Source organism: Colobus angolensis, unplaced genomic scaffold, assembly GCF_000951035.1.
Source record: "Colobus angolensis palliatus isolate OR3802 unplaced genomic scaffold, Cang.pa_1.0 Scaffold153, whole genome shotgun sequence".
Taxonomy (NCBI): Eukaryota; Metazoa; Chordata; class Mammalia; order Primates; family Cercopithecidae; genus Colobus; species Colobus angolensis.
Window position 1 is genome coordinate 1,450,402 of NW_012114633.1, and position 19,284 is coordinate 1,469,685.

General features: G+C 40.6%; 1 pseudogene; it reads left to right on the top strand.

Annotated features, from left to right (window-relative positions):
* Positions 1 to 16,367: 16,367 nt before the first annotated feature.
* Positions 16,368 to 17,906, top strand: LOC105507815 (annotated as a pseudogene).
* Positions 17,907 to 19,284: the final 1,378 nt, after the last annotated feature.

Consider the following 19,284-nt stretch of genomic DNA (forward strand, 5'->3'; position numbering starts at 1 on the left):
TAAAGATTTGTTCCAAGAAACAAACATTTTAGAACATTGCTTTTATAATACTTAAAATGAAAGATAAGATATAGGAAGATATTTTTGGAAGAGAGTTGACTGCATTTCGGGAAAAAACATCTAAAGAAGGTAAGGTAACTAATAATGTCATGATAGTATTTAAAATATCACTTTAAGCCATAAAGAGCTAAACTGACCTTGCAGAACATTAAACCTGGGCTGTGAAAAAAGATTTGACACACTCTTTCAGAGAGCAGAGGTAAAGGAAAAAGAAATTAAAAATCAGTGTCATGGTCCGTTTCCTGTTGCTATAATGTAATACCTGAGACTAGGTAATTTACAAAGAAAAGAATTTTATTTAGCTTGGAATTCTGGAGGCTGGGAGGTCCAAGATCAGGAGGCTGCATCTGGTTAGCTACTGGTAACAGCCTTATGCTGCATCATAACATAGTGGAGAGGCGGAAGAGGAGGCAGACATGTGCAAAGAGATCAAACATCAGAGGCAGCCTTGTTTTATAACAAGCCCCTCTCAATGTAACTAGTTCAGCCCCTCGAGAGCAAGAACTCCCTCTCATGTGAAAGGCTTTAATCCCTCTTAATGACCTAATCACCTTTTAAAGGCACCACTTCCCAATACCACTATATTGGAGACCAAGCCGCAGCATGAGTTTTGGTCAGGACAAACAACGTTCAAACCATAAAAGTCAGAGGAAAAGGACAAAATAGAAGAGCAAGCAGCAGAAATCTGACAACTAGATAATTGATCTTCTCTGATGAAAAAATAGAAGAGTCCAGTCCAAAGCCACTTAAGAAATAGGGTTTTACACTTTCATCATTCTCTTCTGTTCACCCTTCCTAAAAACTGAATGCTAGCTCAAATGTTCAATTCATTGATCCTCATGCCCATATTGTGGGTTGTTTTCCTCGGGTGTCAAATTTGAAAGTAGCACCTGTAAATTCCTGTCTTGAAAGAGAATAAATGTATTTATTAGACAAAAAAAGAAAGAAAGGCACAGCTGTAAAATATGTGGTATTGATTTGTATATTGATTGGTAATAATAATAATAATAATAATAACAACAACTTAGGTATGTTGAATATTTCCTGTTTCAGGGACTGTGGGAAGCATTTCCTAATTTTTTTTTTTTTTTTTTAGATAGTCTCGCTGTATCACCCAGCCTGGAGTGCAATGGTGTGATCTCGGCTCGCCGCAACCTCTGCCTCCAGGGTTCAAGTGATTCTCCTGCCTCAGCCTCCCGAGTAGCTGGGACTACAGGTGCCCACCACCATGCCCAGCTAATTTTTCTATTTTCAGGAGAGATGGGGTTTCACCATCTTGGCCAGGCTGGTCTTGAACTCCTGACCTCAGGCTCAGGTGATCCACCCACCTCGGCCTCCCAAAGTGCTGGGATTTTAGACGTGAGCCACCACACCCGTGGCATTATCTAATTTCATAGCCACTAACAATCCTATGAGGAAAGTTCTATTCTCATCTCCATTGTACTGGTTAGTAACTTACAGCTTAGCATGATTAAGTAATTGGTCAACAGTTACAGTTAGGAGAAGGGAGAACAGGAACTTGAGCCCTATTTATCTTTCTCCAGAATGCATGCTCTTACTTACCTTGACGTTGCCATGGGACAAAAATGGTTCTGAAAGTCCAGGTTATCCTAAATTATAATGCTCATTCCCAAGATGTTCCTTTGTGGTAGCTCCAGAGCCAATGTAGCCAGTGAAAGAATCACAATAATTTGGATCTCTACTATGAGCAAATCAACCTCCAAGTTTCTTTGCCTAGTTAAGTTTTTATTGTTTCTATGATACATAGAAATTTGTAGCTTATTATTGGCCACAGCCCAGAACTATATTAATCACTATTGTGGCCTAGTAAGTAAGTCTGCTATTGCTTGTAAGTGAAACTGTGGACTTCTCCAAATGACGAAGAGACAACAACAACAACAACAAAAGGTAAGGGACAGGAGAAAACAGAAAAGAATCAATAGACTTTAAGAGTAAACTCAGCTTTCTAACTGACCAAGCAGATTCCAATTAATCACCCAAGCTCTAACAATTGCACAGAGTCCTGTCTATATCAGACAGGTCATTAAGTGTCCAAACAAAGATAAAAATATCTCCATATTTGACCTTAATTTAGATGGCATGTGTCATAATCTGTTACCTTAGTCATAAGACCCTGCTACATTTTACATAAAATGCCAAGTGAATTTACTGAGTCAATTTGTAAATTGAAGGGAAAACACTGGCTTCCCCCAGACTAATGTCACAGAAAAACTTGTCTATGGTATAATTAAAAAAAAAAAAAAAAAAAACCTCTCCCAAAAGGAAAGAATAAACAAACCTGGAAAAGAATAAGACATGCCTGTACATTAAGCAAAACTTATTAAAGTGACCAACAGTTTGACATATCCTAATAAACTTACTGATTTTTTAGGATGAAGAAGAAACCCACAAGAATACAGGCAGAAAGAGAAGGTGACATAGAATAAGTAACAAAAAAACAGGCTGTCCTCAAACATCTCCCCTGAAACATTAGATTTTAGAAAAAAAAAAAAAAATGAAGTAGTGTCTACTCCATATCCAATATTATCTTCCTGAAGACTCAACATGCACATTAATGTAGTAAAGATTCTGCTAAAGTCCTGCGATGTGTGTGAGAAAGAATAACGTTTAGCTGCCTACAAATATTAACTTCTCATAGCTTCCATAAAAGGTGAAGTTATTGTTTTATTTATTTAACAACAAAAAGAACACTGAAGCACAAGGAATTTGATAACCTGCCTGAGGTCACATATTTAGAAAGTGGCTGATACTCAGATTTGAACCCAGTCCCTGCAGTTCAAGAATCTGTACATTTTGCTGTTAAATTGTTTTGAAAATAAACAAACAGTATAAAAGACAATGTGCTAGTACTGAACTAGTGATAGTGCCATGTTCAGTTTATTTTTGATAGCTCCAATCATACCTCAGGTTTTGGCTTAAATGTCATTCCATTAAGGAGATCTCTCTTTTCATCCCTTTCAGACTAGATCTGTCCATCAGTGTATAACCAGGAAATTAGAGCACTCTAGATATTTCAGAATAAGGAGACCTTATTCAAGGAATTGGTTACCAAAGGTGATAAGAAGTCAAATAGGGGGCAGTGAAGCGACATAGAGACTGGTAACAGCAGGAAGTTTCTAGTACAATCTTTAATCTCTGTGGAGTAAAAGGACAGTGGCCACAAGCAGTGTCTCAGGGACAGACCATGACTGCTCAGAGAGAGTTAGGACCACAAAGTGAGGAACTGTGATGTGATCTGGAAACAAGAGATGCAGCTATTACTGGAGAGATGAGGGGAGACAAATAAAGAAAGGGAAAATAAATTGAATTCTTCTCTCCCACATTTCAATCTCCTGCCAGTTCCTGACGGTGGCTGAACCTGTCTAATAGGCTGAGGGCAAAAGAATTTGGGTAACATTGCTTGCTATGACACAGAGCAGAGCACTGGAAGAAAAGTAAATTCATATAAACTTGTCCTGCTATACCACTAAAATACCCCCATAGTATCCTTACTGTAATGTGCTTCACCCTTGTATCCATTCAACAATGTACCTTTTAGATGGCCCATCAGGAAAGGGCCTGTGCAGTTAACTGACAGCCTCCTGCTGTCATATCCCCCAGATCCACCATGGTGTTCAACAGGGACCACATGCTTTCAGGGCTGCTCCGAGCCGACAACTCAATGCAGCAGAGGCATTAGAGCTGGGCCAGTATTGGCCATCGTGGGACTCTTCTAAAAAGCAATTTTTGCTCAGGGCTCCCCATCAGCCTAGCTGAGACTTTCTCAGACCTGCACTATAGTCTTAGGTTCTTTCCACCTAATCCTCCTTCCTCCATCTTTTCCTTCTGCAAAATTGTCAGGCCTGCATCATGGTCTGAGGCTTTCCACATATACTCCCTTTCCCTTTCTCTGTTATCCCTCATGGGTATTGCCTTCAATAAATCTCTTATAGTTCTAATTACATCTTGGCATATGCTTTCCCGAAAAACTCACCAAACAAGAACTTCCTAGAGAGGACAGAATGTACAGATCTTATTCACTGCTATAGTCCCACGACCCAATATGGTAGCTGATATTGAGCAACAGCTGTATGTTTGAAGGAATGAATTGACATTACACAAAAGATCATTAGCAATAAGTATTAATCATAAATAGATTCAAGATAAGCAGTAAGTAACTAGCCTTCAGATGAAGATTCATTATGAGTCATCTTGCAATTTGCAGCTTGCTCACACATACAAAAAGAATTCTGTATTAGTCATTAAACTGAAAAAAATCAAATATTCCTGGACTTGATATGGGGGAGAACTCCTACAATTCTTCTTTGGTTTCCAAGTGAAGCAAATAGCTTTTAACTTAGCATTTCAAAATTTTCGGATTTTTACTATTCACTGAAAGATGTGTGTATTCAAGAGGTAGCGAACAAAGAATCCAAACTACATAAGGTCAGAAGACAAGATAATTAATAGGATTAATCTTGCAGTCACAGAACTGAACACTACAGAATCCAATTTAACTGCCCCTCTCCCTACTGGCTTTTTATTTGAGTCTCACACTTTTTCCCCTTTTATGAGAGGAAAACATTTAAAATATCTAAATCACAGCTGACATTACTAAAACCAAGCACATAGTGCTATGGAGAGTTAACAATTTTCTTTCATCTTACTCCACATAACCAAAAGCAAGATAAGAAGATAGGATGTCAGAAGAAATAATAGATGTCCTGTTAAGTGTCAACCTCTTTAAAAATGGCTCTTTTGCCACTAAGATTAACCCCATCCTAAGACAAAAATCTGAACTAGGCAGACACCTGTATACTTTTGTGTGAATATCTAGAGACATTTAGGTTTAGTTTGCAAAAGGAATATGCATCCATTCACAGTTCAATTTCAAGTTTTTTCAGGGATTATGAAAAATAAATTAAGCAAAAACATATTAATAATCATTCCCCTTTCCTGTATTTCCTATAAATTGGTACATAAATCTATAGGTTTAATATGATTCAAGTGTTCCTTTTTTGGCAGGACTACATCAGAGGTGGTATTGTGAACTTCCATCGAGAGGCGCATATTGTCTGGCCATCTTCCATTTCATGATGCCAGCAGTCACTGCTGCTTAATGCCCAGCTCCTTCAAGTCAGTAGGAGCTGCAAAATGCTATTGTAGTAGTTTTTTCTTCATTTATTAACTTGAATGGTTTATAAAGAGAAATCATTCCTTATTAATAATGTGATTGCTTTAGGTACATTTAGCATAGGAAAAGAAGAATAAAAGTTAGATTCTATCAATTTACTTACCAGTTCTCAAAGTAATGAACTGGATCCATAGCATTCTTCGAAAGTGAGCAATGAGTTTTTCTTTTCTATTTTAGCATCATTATGAATGCATTTATTTAAATATATTTTATATGTTTTAATCCATTGTAACTATTATCTTTACTGATGCACAAATTAGTCCATCCTTGGTCAGTAGCAACCTGCTCAAGTTGGCTCCTGAGTCCTCTTAAAACAATTCTTCCAGTCTTTGATAGCAGCTTTGCTTTCAAGTATGACAAGATTTCCCTCCTTACCTTGTACATTTCCTGCCCCAGACAGCCCTGTTTTCCTGCTCCTTAAATCAGCCTCTTTTCCAAGATGTCCTGGTTTTAGAGACCCTAATCTATAAGCTGATGGTGCTCGTTTGCTGCTGGATTGGTTATTGTTCCAGGCCTTTACAGAAAACAGAAGTAGGAAGTATGTAATTTGGAAAAAGGATAAAATGTATCATGTATCCAGACCACACTGATACTTCCCATTCAAATTCAGAAATAAAAGATTTTTACAAGTTTTGCACTATAAATTGACAGTATAGGTACACAGTCAGAAAAACCCTGATTATGGAAAAACAGAACAATCTTGTTTCTTCAAAAGGAGAAAGAGAGGAAAACAGAGATAGAAACAAGAAAATGGAGGAGACATTTATTTCAGAAGACAATTAAGATATACTCATTAAAATAGCCATTATTCAAAAATCAAAGCAAACAGCAAATGACAAGTATTGATAAGAATATGGAAAAATTTAAACCCTTGTGCACTGTTAGTAGGAATATAAAATGTAATTGCCATCTGATCCAACAATCCCATTTTTGGATATATACCCAAATAATTGAAAGCAGAGTCTTAAAGGGATATTGATAAACCCATGTTCATAGCAGCATTTATTCAAAATAGTCAAAAGGTGGAAGCAACCCAAATGTCTATCGATGGATGAATAAAAAAGCAAAACGTGGTATAAACATACAATGGAATATTATTCAGCTTTAAAAGGAAGGAAGTTATGACACATGGATGAACCTTGAGGGCAACATGCAGAGGAAAATAAGCCAGTTATGAAAAGATAAATACCACATGATTCTACATATAGGTACCTAGAGTAGTCAAATTCATAGAAACAGAAAGTAAAATGATCATTGCCAGGTGCTGGGAGAATGGAGAGTATTTTTAATTTTGATAGGTACAGAGTTTTAGTTATGCAAGATGAAAAGAGTTCTGGAGACAGACGTTGGTGATGATTGCACAACAATGTGAATGTGCTTAATACCACAGAACTACACACTTAAAACTGGCTAAGGGCCAGGTGTTGTGGCTCACGCCTGTAGTCCTAACAATTTGGGAAGCCAAGGCAGGCAGATTACTTGAGCCCAGGAGTTCAAGACCAGACTGGTCAACATGCAAAACTCCACCTCTACAAAAAATACAAAAATTAGCTGGGCATGGTGTGCATGTCTATAGTCCTAGCTACTCAGGAGGCTGAGGCAGGAGAATCACTTGAGCCTTGGATGTTGAAGCTGCAGTGATCTGTGATCATACCACTGCACTCCAGCCTGCGTGACAGAGTGAGACCTTGTATCAAAAAAGAAAAAGAATGGCTAAGATGATAAACCTTATGTTATATTTATTTTGCTACAATTTCTGAAAGTGAATTCAGTTGCGTATCAACATATTGCAATGTTATTTGGATCTGAATTCAAACTATTAAAAGTATGGGATTTCATAGCTTGCATACCTCACAGACTTGAGATTTAATTCCAAGAAAGAGAACTGTGGGAATAAGGAAAGTCTTACTGGAAAGGAGGAAAAGCCAACAGAGGTGCGTTAGGAAGGTTGCCACTATAGGCATACGGGACTGATTTGCTGGGTCTCTGAGAAGCATGTGGCAGTCTGCCAGGAATTGTCAATTTGAAGGACAGGAGGCTGAAACGCTGCTCTACAGTCTCCCGTCCCCATTAGGTCAGTGTTATCCTTGGGCTTTCATCCCCTCACTTTTTGGATGCATTGTGGTTTGGCCCAGTGGTGTGCTGTCTGCCTTGGTGCAGAAAGGCTTGGGATGCATGCTTGAATGAGACACTGAGTGAGCCTGAGTTCATACAGAACTGTGAGGCTGACATCCATCGGGGCAGGAGAATGTGACTTGGAGACCACAAAAGACAAGGCAGGAAACAAAGACACTGAATGCATATTGATGATACAGAGGAAAGATGATTAAATTGTTTTTTTAGATTTGATCATTGTACTGTGTTGTTTAAAAGAGAGTGAGAGAGAGAGAGAGAGAGAGATAATTCTTATTTTAAGATACAATCTGGAATATTTGCAGATGAATTGATTTGGGATTTGTTCCAAAATAATCTGAGAGAGGGAAGAGGTCAAGTATATAGAAATAAACTGTGGTTCTTAATTGTTTCAGTCTTCACATATTGCAGTAGATATTGCCAAAAGCATGGACAGGGATATAGAAAGGCAGTGCTTTAAGTTGACCACACAACTTCACAGAAAAAGAAGCAGGACGACTTTTTGAACAAAAGTCTGTTAAGATGAAAAACCAAGGTGTTGTGTGTACGTGTATATCCACTAGACTATTTCTTGATTAATTATCTAAGTCCATACAATAATTTGTATATGGAACCCGCAACTTTAAGACACAGTTAAAAAAAATTGTAGACTCTGCCTGTAGTGACTATGGTATTTTCCACACTGAGTACAGAAAACTATTGATCACATATTGATCTGGTAGATACATCCTATAGATCTTTGTCAGTAATATCATTTCCAAACATGAAGGGCAACAATATTTTGCCATTAATATGAAGAACTACCATATATTGCAGGGACACAATTAGACAGCAGTGAAACTGAGAATGTTCTATGAATGATTATATAAAATATATCAGTACCTAGCCATTTCTAAATCAACATTGTAGTCCATTATTGTTAACGTGCAATTAATGGATGACTGTAAGTACAAAGCTCTTTTTAAATTCAGGTAATTTTGGTAGCAATGTGCATGCAAAAATAAATATTAAGTAAATCTCATGCTCTGTTCATGCAACATATGATTATATGCAATGCAATAAAATAATTTTGTACTGGGATACATATGAAAAATAATTCACATTCTGATTCTAAAATAAATATCAATAAAAATGCTAGACAATTCAAAAACAACCAAACATGCTTTCCCTGGATAAACATAGATCTACTTCAACAATAATTATAAATTATCAATCACTGGCTTTTACTGGAGAGTTCAAATGCTTCTGCAGTTTTCTAATTATTCCTCTTCCTCTACAAAGATGTCTAATCAATCAGTTAAATCAAAGTGTTTAGTAATGGCCCTCTGTGTAAATGAAAGCACTGGCTGTAGAAACCTACATTTCAAAAGTGCATCCCTTACTAATTGTGTTTTATTTGAAAATGTCTTCGTAGACTCTGATGTGGTGTGGATATTTCCCCACCCAAATCTCATCTTGAACTGTAGCTCCCATAATCCCCACATGTCATGGGAAGGACCCAGTGACAGGTAATTGAATAACGAGGGTGGTTTCCCCCATGCTCTTCTCATGACAGTGAATGAGTTCTCAGGAGATCTAATGATTTTATAAGGTGCTTTTCCCCTCTTCACTTTGCACTTCTCCTTTCCTGCTGCCATATGAAGAAAGACATGTTTGCTTCCTTTTCCACCACGATTGTAAGTTTCCTGAGGCCTCCCCATCCATGCTGAACTATGAATCAATTAAACATCTTTCCTTTATGAATTACTCAGTCTCAGCTACGTCTTTATGAGCAGTGCAAGAATGGACTAACACAGTCTCTGTTAAGAGGAGTCCTAAATGTCAACTCTTTTACTTAAACCAATTCCAAAGAAAAAAAATTTTCTTTAGGAAAAAGAGGAATAAAAAGGCAAAGAGAATCTTTCACACAAAAACTATGCTCAGAAAATGTTTGTTGAATGACCAGGTTTAGAGATTCCAACTTGAGCCTATGTTGCCACTGCATTTCAGAAAATTCTATCTGAACATCTCAGGAAAACTGGTAAGCAAGACCTGATTAAAGTTTATTTGCTTCAGAGAATGAAGAAATTTCCAAAGAAAGTCATCCAAAAAGATAAAAATGACCCCAAAACACTGCCTTGGTTGCTGACAAAAGAACCCAAGCTGGCATTCACTTCTCATTCCCTCCTGCTGGATGCCCGTCGGGTACCCAGGAAAAGAGAGGGCTTCAGGTAAAACCTCAAGGTCCTATTTCATTAAAAATCCATACAGAAAGAGACACCAACAATGTAATGTTGATATACCTTAAAAGATTTACACACAAAATGGGAGAAAGACCTCATCCCCCACTTTGTCACAAACCATCCTGCAGTTCGGCCACTTAGAGGGCTCTGTCACATCCCTCATGTGCCCACCAGGAGACTCCAGTGCCTGACTGAGAGTTGGAACAACTACATGAAGACCAACTGGACATCTCACAGGCACATGTTGGGATCTCTGAAATGACCGTTTCAGGGGAGCACAGATATGGTTTAAGTGGGTATCAGTGAGAGCCTGCAAAATTTGGAACAGTGCTGATAATGTGACTCTATTGTACCTACAAATTAGTGAGCCTGAGTAAACAAAGGGAACAAATAAATAACTAAGCCCCAGTCACTATAAAACACTTTTGCCTTCACGCAATTTTACTTCATTCAAAATCAGAAGACTGTAATGTCACAGCCAACTGTAATGTATCAGGACGAAGGATAACAATGGGAAATATCTGAGTTTATCCTGAACAATGGTCTGTGACAATTATCACTTATTCTTTAGTTCCATGGTTGCAGGAAATCAATCCAAGCAACTCCTAAGCTCCTTAAAGATTCGCTTGATTTTTTTAATATGCATTCTGGATGGCTTCTTTCGTTTTAATGTCATCTTGTCCTATCATGTCTGATAAACAAAAAAATTAACTCAAGTTGACATCCTTCATACCAGAGACAGAGAGATATTGAATTATATAAGAATGTTTCTAAATACCAGCCTTTTAAATGATAACTGATCTGCAAAAAGCAAGTATTGTTTCAGACATGTCATGTCACATTTCTAACTCTTCATTCTGCATTGTGCTACATCTTGCAATGTCAGCTAACATAGAAAGCAGCAGAACACAACATGACGGGGTGACTTAAAATTGAATGAAAGCCACTATTCAAAGCGGAGTATCCATTTTATGCCATCCATTAGGAAAAATATAAGGGCAAAGAATGAAAGGTTATTTTGAACCATTGTTTAAAATAAGCTATGCTTCTTTGAACACTTACATTAAATGATCTCTCTTCTCTGTATCTTTAGTCCATGATTTATTATTGTGAAAGCCAATTTAAAAAATAATCCTATGCCATTTCCCTAATCAACTTGCACTTATGTATGCTGTCAGCTCATTCCATAATATAGTTTTTGGCTTTAAATCATGGGCTTTTTAAAATTCTGGACTTGGAAAGAACCTGGGAGATAAGATAGATCAACCCATTCACTGTGCTGATGAAGAAACAATGCCAGGATGTAAAAAGATTTGTCCAAAGCCACATTGCTTTTTAGTGGCAAAGCTCCTGCTAGAACCTGCATCGCTTTTCAGTCACTGTCTCTCATTTGTACCACATAGGGCATAAGCTGCTATGAGGAGATGCAGCAAACAGAAGGGCACCTTGACATTATTTACAATAGTTTAAACAGCAGACAATTAGACCAAACACACTCTGACTGAATTTCTGTTGCATTTTCTTTTCTTGTCACATATCACTGATTTAAGAGACTTTGCTGTTTATTTAGAGTGGTCGAGAAACAAAATGCCTATGAATCCGATGAAATGTGCTAGGTAATAAACCAAAAGTAAAATTAATAGAAAGACCAAGAACAGACCACGAAAAGCAAGGGTAGGGGCAGGGAATCTGGAGATGACAGACATCTGATTGCTGCCTAGCTATTGCCCCCATTTCCAAGATGGGAAACCAAGGAGGAGTCATTAGCTTGCCCAAGGTGACCAGGAAGCATATATTTATCAAATCTTCTTTCAGCTACTTTTCCAACAGCTGCTAACTAGACCTTTCCTAATTTATTCTTAATTGCCTTCCCAATATAAATAGCTCTTCTACTGAACCTATCAGTTCAAGTTAGGGTGTGAGACATAATCAAAGGAAGGAAGGACAAAGAGTAAAGAGTCATATCCTAGAAAAGCACCTCTAAAGCCTGGCTGTATTGAAAGGGGCAGAAGAGGCCTGCTTAGAGGAACTTCAGGAGAACCGTAATTCTCTCATCTATCACCAAGGCCTAAAACCACAGTTGAATTGCTGCTGCACGTTAAGGATTTTTGTTCTTGACGCACAGATGGCCTATCCTAGAGTTTGTGCATGTTACCTTCCCATCGTTCTCATCACGTGTTTGACGAAATCCAGTTCTGTCTTGCCTCCCTGCTATGCTCCCTTAGCTCTGCAACCATCTTCCATGACTATAGTACTCATTCCCAACTTTGCTCACTTTTCACATGTACACAAATCATTTGTTTAATAATATACTCTCCTTTCTTGAAAATAGGGACATTTATTCAATTCAGGGCAGCTTGCATTTCCCCCAATGTCTCTGCTCCCTCAAGTACTATCCACAGTGATTCATGTCTCTCTAGGAAGTGGACATAGGTGTCTAGACTTAAAAATCTGAGCAGGGCTCTCTGACGATCTTTTTACATATCTTGACCTTCCAGTTCCCTTACCAATTATTCTTCCTCTCTTCCTAGTCTTAAAAGCATTCTGTCTAACCTAGGAGACAGATGCAAAAGAGGACTCAAAATAGTGGCTTTTTTTGTTGTTGTCCATTGACCTTGTACTGCCACAAGCACTAAGCACTGCAGATAATTTTAAAAGCCTCTTGTCCTCGTTGGTATTTTTTTCAAAAGTCTCTGTTCTCTCTGAGTCTTAACCTTTCTGCCTCTCTTCATGCAGGTTCCTGCGTGTATTTCATGTTTGTACTAGGTCATCTGCCCATCTTTTCTTTCTCTGAGCACAGCCTTTTAAACTTAAGACAACCCAAGTGGTTGGTCCTCAGCCAACTTTAGAGACTCCATAGAGTCCAGTCTTTTTATTTCATGAGGAAAGGGAACAATTTAGAATTATACCATCAGGGTTACATTTTTAGGCCTTCTTTTTTCTCCAGAGTTATCTTGCCTGTTAGGGTCTTGGCTGTGCAGAGTCCTGAGGCAGAAGGGACCTTCATCCGTTCTAGGTGATGGTCCCTTAAAGGTGGTAAGAGGTGAGACTAAAGTAGTTAAGCCAGGGCTTAAGGGTTTTGATACCTTAACCTTCAGACTTTTAAAGTTAGCCCTAATAATAATGAGAATGATTTCAGGGTCTCTTCTGTCTTCTGCTAAACATTGTAGGCCCATTTCATTGCCTTGCAGGAAAAGAAAGAAAAGAGCGCTCTCAGAACCCTTTGGAATAATAAGTGTTAATATTTCTGATTGAACCCATTGTGAGGAAAACGAATGGCTAAAGTGAGATTTGAAGTTGCCTGTGTTCTCAGGAGTCTGAATGCCCAACAGGCCCTTCATCATCAACAGCAGAGGGGCCTGCAACAGAGTGCGAGTTTCTACACTCCAGGAAATGAATGCAGCTAATCCAGTATGGATGGGAGGCACCCACATTTTCACATCTGCCATCCACTGAGGCCTCAATGTGCATGCAAATTTGCCCCAACTCCAAGGCTCATTTGGACCCAATGATTCATCCTGGATAACGAGATGTGCCAGGTGAGCAACAGTGTCCTGAAGACTCTGCCCACCTGTGAGTCATACCTTCTGTCACAAGGCATCGTGTGGCCTCTACTCACGACTCACCACTGCCAATCGCGGAGGTGCCAGTAAAGACAGGTGTTCCTGCTGCTCCTTTTGATGTCACAATGCCCCCACGACGGCTGTCAGAAATCAGTGACTGAGTCTACCTCATGCCTTCTTCCTCCCATCTTCAAACTCCCCTCTTTCCAGAGCCCATTTCCTTACTGTGAAATTGGACGGGTCTCTGCATGCTCCAGAGAGGCCTCCAGATAGAGCATTCACAGCTCTAGCAGCCACCGCTTCAGGAAGCCGCCCTGGCACCTTGGAAAGAAAACAAACTGCAGGGGAGAGCTTCTGCTTCCCTTAATCTCTATAGTTAAGCACACAGGAAAAAGACTGGGAGCATAGTTTCAATTATTGTCAGAATTTTCCATAATCTGACAACTCATTGCTTTTGCAACATTTATAATCCCAGTCCTTGGATGGGCAGGCCTGTGCCAATTTGCGTGACTGCTATTTAAAGATGAAACCCAAAAGGTATACATATGCTTCAACATGGCTGCAATTTTAGCTGTTCAGAGAACACAGCAAGATAAATAACCATGCCATGAGAAATTACAGCATTATGTACTGCAATAAATATGACAAATGATAGGCTAGATATTCATTGGCTCATAACAGTTGGCAGGCATAACCATCTGTGGATCCAAAGTTCAAACTATTTGTTTTCTCTCCTACATCTGCCTTGATATTTCCCTCCTCAGCTGGATCCTCTGGCCTTTAAGGCATCCTGGACAACCTTGTGAAACCTTTGACCTTATTAGGTTTTCATTAAGAAACATAAGACTCGCGGCAAAAAAGCAAAACTCTCTATATGTATGAAAGAGGTGGAGAAAAAAAAAATGAGGTCTGATGTCCCTTTCTTAGTGTAGGGAGTTTTATACTTGCAAAGAATCTAAAAGCAGGAAAAGCAAACCTAAGGATAATTAAGAAAAATGATGGTGTTTGTTGCCACAGAAGAGATAAATCTTCTGTGTCTCTCATTTATTTATTGATTAAACAAGGAACCCTGCAATGGATTTAAGTTCCTGCTTTTGTCACTAGAAAGGTAACACTAAAGTCCATTATTTCATTATGTGAAATGCTAATCTATATTTCTCATTTAGAACCTAAACCCTCTGCTTGGTGGAAATCTCACAGCTTATACCACTGATAAGAGAAAGCCTAATGAGCCCTAATGTCACCACAGCAAAACTTGTCCAATTAGACCAGCTGTTTCACAGAGAAGTACACTGTGAACCTCTAATGCAGAATCTTGACAGTCTGGAGTTGAAAACTCATGCTAAGAGAAATCAGAGTTTTAAAAAGGTATCTACTTCTAAGCACAGCTACTTCTTGCTCTTGATTCTCCCTACTAGGATATAGGAAAGGGTTCCATCAGAAAGGCAGGGGAAAAGTTTTTCAGGCAGTGAAGGATGCTAACAGAATTCTCTGTAATAGAAACCTTTTCCTTAGTTACGAACCCAACCTGGATTGAGACAGCTGGGCAGACAACGGACATTCTGATTATGAGGTATTTTGTCTTCTGTATGAATGTTTTCTCTTTCAGCACTTACTAAAATAAAGCAAAATGGTAATACCCAGGAGCAACTTTTTTTCTACTCCCCTCACACACAAAACCCCAAACCAAAAAGCCATCAAGGGCAAATTTGGTGGGAAAAAGGAAAACACAGAATTATGCTTGGACTACCATTTCTTATCCAAGTGCTGTACCGTCACATCAACATTGTCACAGTAAGGCAAATCTATTCAGCAATATTTATTGACCAAATGTTCATTCAGTATCTTCTTTGTATAAAAGAAGTAGATTTTGTGGGATGGGGGTAGGTGGGGTGGAGATGGGGGTGTCAGCTAAAGATAAATCAGACAGGGTTCCACCTTTGGAAGCTTCCTGTTCATAAAGAGGAATCATTCTAGTATAAGACAGAGATATAGGGAACACGGACATTCTGGGGGCACCAGAGGAGAGACATGTTCAGCTTTGAGAATAGAATGAAGGAAGGTTTCAGGTGAGACCTGAAACAAAGGTGATACTTGAACATGCAGCTTTGAGAAAGTAGAAAGGAACAGAGGAAGAATCTCAACAAAAGTAGAAAAGTACCTGTGAGCCAAGGAGAGTGAGTAAATGGCCAGAGTACCAGGGGCACAAACAAGCCTTGAAAATCATCTATTCACAAATAGTAAGTGAGCAATTCTCTTAGTGTATGTCTGGCACTCTGGAGCACTGAGAAGACAGAAGTGAACAAAACAAGATCTCCGCTCTCACAGAATTATATTCTAGCTGGGGAAGACAAACATTGATTAAAAAAAAAAAATGTAGTGTATTACATGGTTTAAAATTATGTAAGTATAGGGGTTATAGGAAGTGTTCAGAGGAATTTCCTCAATAAAGTAACTTTGTTTTTTGAAATGGGGTCTCACTCTGTCGCCCAGGCTGGAGTGCAGTGCAGTGGCGCAATCATGGATCACTGCAGCCTCCGCCTGCCAGATTCAGGCAATCCCTTCTGCCTCAGCCTCCCAAGTAACTGGGACTACAGGCACAGGCTACCACGTCCAGCTTATTCTTCTATTTTTTGTAGAGAAAGGGTCTCACTATGTTGCCCAAGCTGGTCTCAAGTTCCTGGGCTCAAGCCATCCTTCCACCTTGGCCTCCCAAAGTCCTGTGATTACAGGACTGCGCCACTGCACCTGGCTGATAAGGTAACTTTTGAGCAGACACCTAAAGTAAGTGAAGGGTACATTAAGTGTGTATCTTTGAGACTTACAATCCAAGCAGAGACCCTGAGGCTAGACCTGTCTAGTATGGATGGGGAAAGAGAAAGCCAGGATGGCTGGGCAAAGGTGAAGGAGGCAGGAGATGGATACCAGAGAGTTGGCCCAGGCAGAGGGTGTCCTGCCATATTCTCGGGGCTTGTCTGACAGAGTTAGAATTTGGAATTTCCTTTGAATCAGATAAGAACACTCTGGAGGGTTTAGAGCAGAGAAGTGGCATGACCTAACTGCCTTTTGAGATGAGTACTACAACTGCTGTGTAAAAGATAGACAAGAGATGGTAAGCACGGAATCTGAGAGACCAATGAGAAGACCACAGCAACAGGACAGACAAGAACAGTGCGGAGAAGAGATGATGGCGGCATGAAGGAGGAGTAAGTTGTGAATGTGAATCTTCTAAGGGCAAGAAAAGGTTTAAAACACCATTCATAGAGTGCTTATTCTTAGTTCGAATTCTTTATTTACAAAGTTTAGTTTACACAGCTGCAAGTTAGTTTGACCCTGACAATCATAATATTCAAAATGTACAACTATCAAAGTTAACTGCGATTCCTCTGAAGTCCCAGCTATACTGTTAACCTCCGCAAGCAGGACAAGAAGTGATTGCAATGGTGTTGCAGCTGATTTGACTATAGCATTAGTGACATTGTCACTATGGACATCCTCACCCAGGGCTTTGAAACTGCAGTTCTCTCCAGTCACAGCTAAAATGAGAACTCAGGTTAAAAAGCCAACTGCACTCCTCTGTTCCTGTAACTACCATTTACCATTAACCATTAAAGAAAGAATGTGATCTCTTTGTATAACAAGCCACTGCTGGCCGGATGAGTATACAGAGTCTGGACTGGGCGGCGGCGGAGCCGGGGGACGGCGACAGAGGCTGAGCGGGCCGCAGGCCGGGGCCAATGGCAAAGACTATTACCAGACGCTGGGCCTGGTCCGAAGCGCCTCAGATGAGGAGGTCAAGCGGGTCTACAGCCGCCATTCGCCGCGCTACCACCCGGACAAGAACAAGGAGCCGGGCGCCGAGGAGAAGTTCAAGGAGATCGCCGAGGCCTACGACTGCTCAGTGACTGCTACGGGGAGGAAGGCCTAAAGGGCAGGGGCCCCACTGGCGGTAGCAACGGTGGTGCCAATGATACCTCTTTCAGCTACACATTCCATGGAGACCGTCATGCCATGTTTGCTGAGTTCTTCGGTGGCAGAAATCCCTTTGACACCTTTTTTGGGCAGCGGAACGAGGAGGAAGGCATGGACATTGCTGACCCATTCTCTGGGTTCCCTATGGGCATGGGTGGCTTCACCAGCATGAACTTTGGCCGCTCCCGCCCTGTCCAAGAGCCCACCTGAAAGAAGGAAGATCCCCCAGTCACCCACAACCTTCGAGTCTCCCTTGAGGAGATCTACAGCAGTTGTCACAAGAAGATGAAAATCTCCCACAAGCGGCTAAACCCCGACGGAAAGAGCATTCAAAACGAAGACAAAATCTTGACCATCGAAGTGAAGAAGGGGTGGAAAGAAGGAACCAAAATCACCTTCCCCAAGGAAGGAGACTAGACCTCCAACAACATTCCAGCTGAGATCGTCTTTGTTTTAAAGGACAAACCACACAATATCTTTAAGAGACATGGCTCTGATGTGATTTATCCTTCCAGGATCCGCCTCGGGGAGGCTCTGTGTGGCTGCACAGTGAACATCCCCACTCTGGACGGCAGGACCATACCCATTGTATTCAAAGATGTCATCAGGCCTGCCATTCTGCGAAAAGTTCCTGGAGAAGGCCTCTGCCTCCCCAAAACGCCGGAGAAACGTGGGGACCTCATTATTGAATTGGAAGTGATCTTCCCTGAAAGAATTTCCCAGATATCAAGAAACGTACTTGAGCAGATTCTTCCAACATAGCTACCTTAGCTCCCCAAGGACTGACCTGGGACCTTTCCAGAGCTCAAGGATTTCTGAACCTTTCTACCAGTTGTGGACCATGAGAGGACGCGAGCACCCAGGGAGGGCTTTTGTACTACTGAATGTTTTCCAGAGCATATATTACAATCTTTCGAAGTCATACACTAGACTTAAGTGGTTTTTCAAGCGATAGGGCATCAGGTGGTGGGAACAGCAGGAAAAGGCATTCCAGTCTGCCCCACTGGGTCCGGCAGCCCTCCCGGGATGGGCCCACATCCTCCTCCTCCAGTCCCTGTTCAGGGGCGAGAGGCAGACCAGCAGCTGGACTTGATCCCTCTGTGTCCCTTTGCTTCTGGCTGGTAGATAATGTCGACCTGCTGTCTTGGTTCCCAGACCCTGTACACTCCTCCGTTTCTGTTGTGTGATCACTTCTTGGTTTATTCTGTATCTGTCTCCCATGTCTTGCTCTTCCCTTGAAGAATTCTGTCTTCTCTTTGGCCATCTCAAATTGAGAAACTAAACTATTCCTGCAGAACTGCCTGACTGGCGCCCACGAGCAATACCTCTTGTTCCAGCACCACCCAGGGAGCCAGCCTCCGGTGAGTGACTCCAGTAAGTGCAGCTACCTCTCCCTTCAGGGTCTGGGAGCCTGGACCCAGCAAGGGCCCTCCTGACCTCTGGTTCTAGTGAAGCTGAATGTCCTCACTTTGTGGGTCACACTCTTTCCATTTCTGTAAGACAACCTTGGCACACCTGGGGCTTACCAGTGGCCCAGGTAATTTTTTGTTTCATGGACTATGGACTTTTTCAAAGGGATCTGATCCTTTTGAATTTTGCACAGCCCTAGATATAATCTCTTTTCATAAAAGGGTCTTTGCTTCTGATTACAGGAGCACTGTGGAACGTCTGTAAATATGTTTTTGTAATTCCATGTATAGTTGGTTCACACTCAAATAAAACCTGTCCCTGGCAGCCACTGCTCTCTGTATAGGGCCATAATGGAATTCCGAAGAAATCTGGGGGAGGGAGGGGGAGTTGGAACAAATATCTGTTCCCTGGAGGCCAGTCTTGCGCTCAGACCTTTAGACTCAAAGTAGCCTCTGCCAACATGAGACCAAAGTGTATGACTTGTCAATGCCTCACGACAGCATTAAAGACTGATGCTAAGACTAAAAAAATAAACAAACAAACAAACAAAAAACAACAAAAAACCAGCCACTTCTTTTCTTCTTTCCTGGTAAATTCACCATAAACCTTCTCCAAGACAGAATTCTTCAAGGGAATAAAATGTGTGGTGTTATCTGTGCTTTTAGGCAGCAAAGAAAGAACAGGGAGTGACTGATGGCCATTTTCTCCCCATCACTAGTGCTGCCTAATG